Source organism: Salvelinus namaycush, chromosome 34 (assembly GCF_016432855.1).
Source record: "Salvelinus namaycush isolate Seneca chromosome 34, SaNama_1.0, whole genome shotgun sequence".
In the NCBI taxonomy this organism is placed as follows: domain Eukaryota; kingdom Metazoa; phylum Chordata; class Actinopteri; order Salmoniformes; family Salmonidae; genus Salvelinus; species Salvelinus namaycush.
Window position 1 is genome coordinate 4569258 of NC_052340.1, and position 8206 is coordinate 4577463.

Below are 8206 nucleotides of genomic sequence, written 5' to 3' on the forward strand. Positions count from 1 at the left end.
CAGTGCATACATTTTTCCACGGGGGAATTGAACCCACAACCCTAGCGTTGCAAGCACCATGCTCTACCAAATAAGCCACATCATCACATCGCATCATCATAAACCACTTGATGTCTGAATGTACCCAATTACGGTATTGTGCTTTGTTTTTCTTCGTGGTGATGGAAAGTCTACAGGTACAAACCTAGATGACCAGTTTTTAGTCTTTGCCCATAACTTTGCATAAATTGATATAAATGTTTGACCACAAGGTTTTGTTCTTTATGGATTCCATTAGAATGAAGATTGTAGAGAAAAGGACAGGCCAACAACTTACAATTCCAACTATTGTATCCTTCAAGATATGATTCTTAATTATACAACTACTTTTTTTTGCCAAAGCAGAGATGCTGATTGTTATTTTTTTGCCTGTGCTACAGATGTCTATTATTTTTCAGTGGGTGCCGCAGCACCCTCAGCACACCTACTTCCCGCGGCTATGTCAAAAGGCTGTCCCGTTGGGGCTGGTGACTGGGGTGGTGTTTTCAACCAGTCTGGAGTGTGGTTGTTATTTTAGGCTGTCTGGTCTATCCAGACTGGTGATGTGACCTTGCAGCAGAACAAGTCCCGCAACAGTAGAGATAACCCAATCTATAACACTAGAACACTTTTTCATAATCTCCCATCATGTCGTAGTCACCCAGACACATTTCGTAGTCCTTGGTCGCTGGCGGCTGGACATGGCTAGTTCTTCTGCGGGGCAGTGATGGCGCAGAGAAAGCACAGTGGGTCCAGGTATTTGAGAAGTAGCAGTCGGTGTCGTATCCCCATGGTGTGCTTCACTTGTCTACAAATCCCTGTTGTGTTTCCATTATCAGATATTGCACCAGTGTTTGCAAGCTTTTGTTATGCCACCTCTGAGGCCTGATCAAACATCTTGTCTCCAGGACCAGCTGGAAATGTATGCCTATGCTTCTACTCTTTGGTATTTTTATACTGTATTAGACCTGTAGACATTCCAACAGAGAAGGTGCACAATCCATAGAGTGGGTGTGCAGGAAATAACATGGGGAAATCACTGTCAATGATTGATAAGACTGATTTAAGCTCATGTATGGTATGTTTTAAGCCCTTTACTGAACAGTCAAACATAATATTTAAATGTGTGTTTTATGTATGTGTTGCCAGCCACCAGCCAAGGTCACAGGCAATTCAGCTTGTAACTTTAGTGGACTACTAGTCCTTAAACTGCCAAGTGCATTTTGTAAAACAAACTTGGTTTATCAAATAATCATGCTCCATTTCCATGTAGAACCCTCTGCAGAAAGGCTTCTACATGGAACCAAAAAGGGTTCTACTATGGGGACAGACGAAAAACCCTTTTAGGTTCTAGATAGCAACTTTTTTAGTGAAAATATATATACACACACACACACACACACACACACACACACACGTGAGTGTAAATAATATATACAGTCATTTCTGAAATGATTGTGTGCGCGCGCGCGCGTACAGGTATACACGTACACTGTACATGTATAATGATACTGTCACGACTTCTACCGAAGGTAACTCCTCTCCCTGTTCGGGCGGCGCTCGGCGTCGCCGGTTTACTAGCCGCCACCGATCCCTTTTTCCTTTTCTGGTTGTTTTGTCTGTGTTCCTTTTCACACCTGGTTTCAATTGCGTTTATTTCTGTGTGTATATAGGGCACCTGTTACCTGCCTTATTTCGTGCGGGATTAAGCTTGTGGGTATTTTGCGCTCGTTTATCGTTGATGTTTCTTGTTCTCGTTATTACGCACGTGTAGTTTATTTTCGGAACTGAGTTTGTTCCTCCGTGCGGTTGGCACGAGTTTCTGTATTGTTTTCACTATTTAGGCACTGTGAACTGTGGGACCTTATATAGACAGATCTGTGCCAATTTTGTATTGGTGGACAATGTATATATAATTATTATATTAAACACGCTTCTCAGTAATCCCTGCTCTCCTGCGCCTGACTCCTACACCTCTCACCAAGACGCACCTTATCACAGATACCACTGTTGCAGTCATTTTGTTTCCCGCACAAGTGGTGCTCCATAGCTACTTGTACTTTATTAACCTTTTACACAGTAATTACAAATGGAATGTTATTTTACAGTAGTTTGGGTATATAACAATATCATGGTGAAACTCTATTTTTCATTCTAAACAGTCTTAAGATTGACCATTACTACCATACTTATTTCCTGTTATGGTACATGTAATAAAATGCACAACAGCACTTTTTTTAAATAAAACAGTATCAGTCAGGCGCTTCTGAATGTTCACCATTTTGTAAAATTCAGGATGATGCGGTCATTTGGTCCTGGGATGTAACAGCCAATACCTGTGAAAACAAGGTCCAAATAGGTCATTTTGTGTTTACAGTATGTGCACAATCCATGTGACAAATACATTGTAAATAACACTAGCTTTTCCGCTTAATGCTATAGCTTTGCTCTCTGAGAGAGAGTGAGAGTTCTAAACACGGTCTTAACATTGTGAGAGTGAGACTACTACTCCTCACCCACGTCAGGTCTGATCACGGGTCCATTCTTCACAGTCTGAACAAGGAGCTCCCAATAAGTGTGCTCATTTTGTGTTTACAGTATGTGCACAATTAATGTGACAAATAGATTGTTGTAAATAACGCTTGCTTTTCCCCTTTAGAGCGCGTGAGAGAGCGAGAGTCTAAATCATTACTCACCCACGTCAGGTCTGATCACGGATCCGCTCTTCCCAGTCTGAACAAGGAGCTCCCAATAAGTGTGCTCAGCATTGTCCCCGGCTACACCATTCACACTCTCCAGGAAAGGACCATAGTTGGGGTCCTCTGTGTAGGTAAACCTGGAAGAACAATGCTCAATGACATAACATCTTTGACACACCATCTGCCAATTATAATACACCTTATCCATTCCAAAAGCAAGAATACCACCATTACTTTAGACATTGAAAACATGAAAATGACATACCTTGCCATGCAATAAATGACACATAGAACTACAGAACATTATCTGTAAATTGGCATAGAAACTATTGCTCAAACTGTATCATCGATATTGCATAAATGAGCTATTCTAGAAATCAAGCAATAGAATCTACATTTCTACTGACTTGAAGTCTGAATTGGTCTGCTGCAGTCTCCTCATGGCACCGAGTAGGATCCCTCTGAACACAACGTCAGCACTGTAGGTCTCATTGGGTGCATTGGAGATGCTGTTGACTATCGTCAAATTGATGGGGTTTGATCCATGTTCCGCTGTAATAAAATTGTAACTAAAAATTAACTACACTGTATAGGTTATAAAGATAACATTACAAAGATGTAAATATATTCCACATTACTTTCAGTCAGGATCCCAGGAACCAGCAACAGCAGAGCTGCAGAGAGAAAAAATGCCATGATTAAACCCATCATGTATTCAGTTGGAAGTGTACAGTGATGCACTCACTCCTTTTTATATTAAAACTTGTAACCACTCCTTTAGTGAGTGCATATTCTTTATCTAGACAACATGCTGGCTGGACTGAAAATAATCTGATTTCTTTCATTGTAATATTCATTCATTTCTCTTGCCGTCATACTTGTACTGTACATTTTGTACTGCCAAACTCAACATTTAGTTTGTGTCATATCTTGTATGTATCACCATCCGTCAACTGTTTCAGGGGACTTTAAAAAGTAAACTTGGATTATCGCACAATGACCTTGTATTCAACTTTCATAGTTTACTTATTGTACCGGCCTATAGTAGCCTGAGTACCAGTCTCTTTAGTTAACATTCCACTCCTTGTCATTTCCAATGAGTGCCAATTCCTCTTTTCAGAGGTGCAAACGTTTGTCGGCAGGTAGTAAAAATCTTGTGCAGTGACTAGCCCAACAGCTAAGGTCCCGAAGTGGGGTGGGGACCCCAACCAAAACGTCCTTATGGTCCTGAAAAGGCTAAGGTCTGTGAACAAAGGATACATTAAACCTTCAGCTTCAGACAACATAATAAAAGAATGTGAGAATGGATAACATTAAATCAGAAATCTTTGAAAAGTTGAGTCACTGACTATCAACCTTCCTTGTGTTCAAAATATTCACAAAAACATAATACTGTAATAGAAGCTCCATTGTTATTCTCAGAGTCCGTATTCATGTCATAAGGAATTCCCCTCAACCAAAAATTGGGGGAAACAAATTCTTTCCCATTTACCCCCATTGTAAGAGCCAACTTCTTCATAGATGTTTTGTTATACAGAAATAACCAAAAAATGACAAAAGTGTGTTGGGTTGTTCAATATGCTGTACGTAACCAGGTCATAAATCCCGAGCTATGGTTCGCAATGCTCCAACATAGGGACATAGAGCCATAGAGAAGAGCTCTGTGGCTTCAGGCTCGTGTGGAAGACTGGGAAATGTGGGGACACGGTGTCTAAGGACCTGGTGTCCAAGTAGGCTACATATTTTTTTTATTTCACCTTTATTTAATCAGGTAGGCTAGTTGAGAACAAGTTCTCATTTACAACTGCGACCTGGCCAAGATAAAGCAAAGCAGTGCGACACAAAACAGACATACAGTCAATAAACAAACATACAGTCAATAACACAATAGGAAAAATGTCTATACAGTGTGTGCAAATGAGGTAAGATAAGAGAGGTAAGGCAATAAATAGGCCGTAGTGGCGAAATAATTACAATTTAGCAATTAAAACACTGGAGTGATAGATGTGCAGAAGATGAATGTGCAAGTAGAGATACTGGCGTGCAAAGGAGCAAAATAATAAATAACAGTATGAGAATGAGGTAGTTGATGGGCTATTTACAGATGTGCTATGTACAGGTGCAGTGATCTGTGAGCTGCTCTGACCGCTAGTGCTTAAAGTTAGTGAGGGAGATATGAGTCTCCAGCTTCAGTGATTTTTGCAATTCGTTCCAGTCATTTGCAGCAGAGAACTGGAAGGAAAGGCGGCCAAAGAAGGAATTGACTTTGGGGGTGACCAGTGAACTATACCTGCTGGAGCGCGTGCTACGGGTGGGTGCTGCTATGGTGACCAGTGAGCTGAGATAAGGCGGGGCTTTACCGAGCAAAGACATAGATGACCTGGAGTCAGTGGGTTTGGCGATGAATATGAAGCGAGGGCCAGCCAATGAGAGCATACAGGTCACAGTGGTGGGTAGTATATGGGGCTTTGGTGACAAAACGGATCGCACTGTGATAGACTACATCCAATTTACGAAGTAAAGTGTTGGAGGCTATTTTGTAAATGACACCGCCAAAGTCATTGTGTGTGAAAGCTATGTGTGTGCAAAAAATTACATCACAGATAAGACATTTAAAACTTCTTCGGGATCGGTGTCCCCTCCACGGGACGGTTAAGCTAACGTAGGCTAATGCGATTAGCATGAGGTTGTATGTAACAAGAACATTTCCCAGGATATATCTGATATTGGCAGAAAGCTTAAATTCTTATTAATCTAACTGCACTGTCCAATTTACAGTAGCTATTACAGTGAAATAATACCATGCTATTGTTTGAGGACTGCACAATTTTGAACATGAAAAGTTATTAATAAACAAATTAGGCACATTTGGGCAGTCTTGATACAACATTTTGAACAGAAATGCAATGGTTCATTGGATCAGTTTAAAACGCGGCACATACACTGCTGCAATCTAATGGCCAAAATCTAAGTTGCACCTGGGCTGGAATAATACATTATGGCCTCTCTTGCATTTCAAAGATTGTATGAACAAAAAAATACAAAAGAACGGTTGTTTTTTTCTATGTATTATCTTTTACCAGAACTATTGTGCTATATTATCCTACATTCCTTTCATTTCCACAAACTTCAAAGTGTTTCCTTTCAAATGGTACCAAGAATATGCATATCCTTGTTTCAGTGTCTGAGCTACAGGCAGTTAGATTTGGGTATGTCATTTTAGGCAAAAATTGAAAAAAAGGGGCGGATCCTTAACTCGTGTAGTATGGTCTGTAACTCGACTCACTATTTGTAGTTTTATAGTCTGTTTGTGTTGTTGGTTTGGGCTAGCTTAATGTCCTGAGCCCGGTTTCCCAAAGACATTTTAAGGCTAAATTCATTGTTAGAACTTTCGTTGGGGCATAGTCAAATAGCCAAGCTGTTTCCCAAAACCATCGTTAACTTTGTTAGATGCTTTCTTGCCCACTTAATACACAGAAGATCTCCACTATACATGGAATCACATGGTTGAGTCGTTTATCTGCGACAGGGTCGTCACTAGTTACCACGGCCATAAACCATGCCTATTTCTACAATTTCTCTTCTTAAAATTTTATTTTAAACTTGACCTTAACCCTAATCTTAACCACACTACTAACCTTATGCCTAACCCTAACCTTCAAATAAGAGCAAATGGCACATTTGTTTTAATCCATTTTTACGATGTAGCCAATTTTGAATTTGTGATTGTGCTATCTAGTGAAAACCCTGTGACAGCCATTAACTTTAGAACAAAGTTGACTACAAATACGAAGTTGCCAATGTCTTTGCAATTTATACAAAACAAGCTACATATAAAAATGTTTCAAATGAAAACTGAGATGACTGTGTTAAAATAAAGATTAGGCTATAGGTGTTTTCAATCATATTCAATTGACTTCTATGCTACTGTCAGTCATTTGTCTCAATATATTTCATAATGTTTAGTTGAACATGTTTGCAATTATGTGCCAAATCGGTGATTTACTGCATTTTTATTGGGTAAGCATTAGAATAAGCTGCCTCAATTTGCAGCCGTAGGTGGTTCTTTCACTAGGAGCTGATCCGTCTTCATTATTGTGAAATAATTGTAATGTTAAGGAAATATTTGAATGGAGAAAGCTGATCTGAGAGCAGTGCTCCTTTTTATTCGATCCACATCTTCCAACCGACGCACTTAGCCACCGTTCTCTCTGCGTGGTGGTTTGGGAAACGCATGTTCCATCAGCCATTGTAGCAAAGATGCATTGTTAAAAAACTCGTAAGGCTAAGTTCCATTGCTATCGGGAAACCGGGCGCTGGTTGCTAGCTAGCATTCACTCATGTGGCTAACGTTAGCGCCATCATGAAAAGGGGCATGAGTGAATCCCTAAAATATATTTAGGGATTCATTTAGGGATTCAGTATTTTCTAAGAAGTGAGAATTCTTGGGACAAGGCAATGTTGAAACGTAATCTTTAAGGACCTGACTGAAGGGCAGAGGAGAGGCAGAATGATTACGAGCCGGAGGTTACGGCAAATTCCACAGCACCATGATTCCGTTATAGGTTCGGCTCAAGCTGTTGGTTTTGCATTTAGTACCAACTGGTACTTTTTTTTTTATTAGATAGCCCTTACACGGGCCTTTGTTTGTACTGCCCTGGGGAGAGTTGAAAGAACACCCAATACAGTTTCCTTCTTTTTGTTGAAGTCTGCATCTCATTTTGTGCTATCCCGCTTAGGACCGTGTTAGTGAATGGGTATAGCCTTTCACAATATCTTTTAATGGAGGCGATGGAAGCTATCAAATCATTCTGAATTGTTTTCAACATCCCAGAAAAGACCGTTGAAAGTTCCACATGTTCAGCAAGTAAAGCATCATAACGTGCAATTACCTCTGCAAGCTCCTTGTAGTTGTCCTTGTTAATGGAACTTTCCCTCTCGTCGTGTCCTCCTAAAAGCAAATTCTTGCATGCCCTGCTTTTGTGTAGCTGAACGATCGATTTTCTTCAGGTCACTGCACTCACCTTTCGACCAAGGCTGACTTTCCAAAAAGCAGGTAAGGCCAGCCTTGGTCGAAAGGTGAGTGCAGTGACCTGAAGAACATTGATCGTTCAGCTAAACAAAAGCAGGGCATGCAAGAATTTGGTTAACTGGGAGCCTTTCATCAAGCAATTATTTGGGGACATATGAATATGTAGTATAGTTTCATCTAAAAAGGATAACTTTAAGGTTTCACTATTTACATTTTTATGACATTTCACTGAGGATGGTCCTCCCCTTCCCCCTCTGACGAGCCTTCACTGCTGTACACACAATAATTTCAGAAATATCCTTTTACCACACACACACACACACACACACACACACACACACACACACAGTAAAAGTCTTGGGTGGCGAGTTGGTACAATTCCAAGTCTGGGAAGTAAAACCACCCTCAGACTTAAAGAGATGTAAAACATTCATTTTTATTCTATGAGTTTTATTTG

The 8206-nt window shown here is 40.3% G+C and overlaps 1 long non-coding RNA gene across 1 annotated transcript; it reads right to left on the reverse strand.

The window, feature by feature from the left end:
- Positions 1-2051: 2051 nt before the first annotated feature.
- LOC120028903 lies at positions 2052-7748 on the reverse strand. The gene is made up of 5 exons (XR_005473544.1): positions 7610-7748; positions 3356-3391; positions 3125-3269; positions 2715-2854; positions 2052-2354 (listed from the first exon to the last, which is right to left on the reverse strand). It is a non-coding gene; the product is annotated as an uncharacterized LOC120028903 (long non-coding RNA).
- Between the last annotated feature and the right edge of the window lie 458 nt (positions 7749-8206).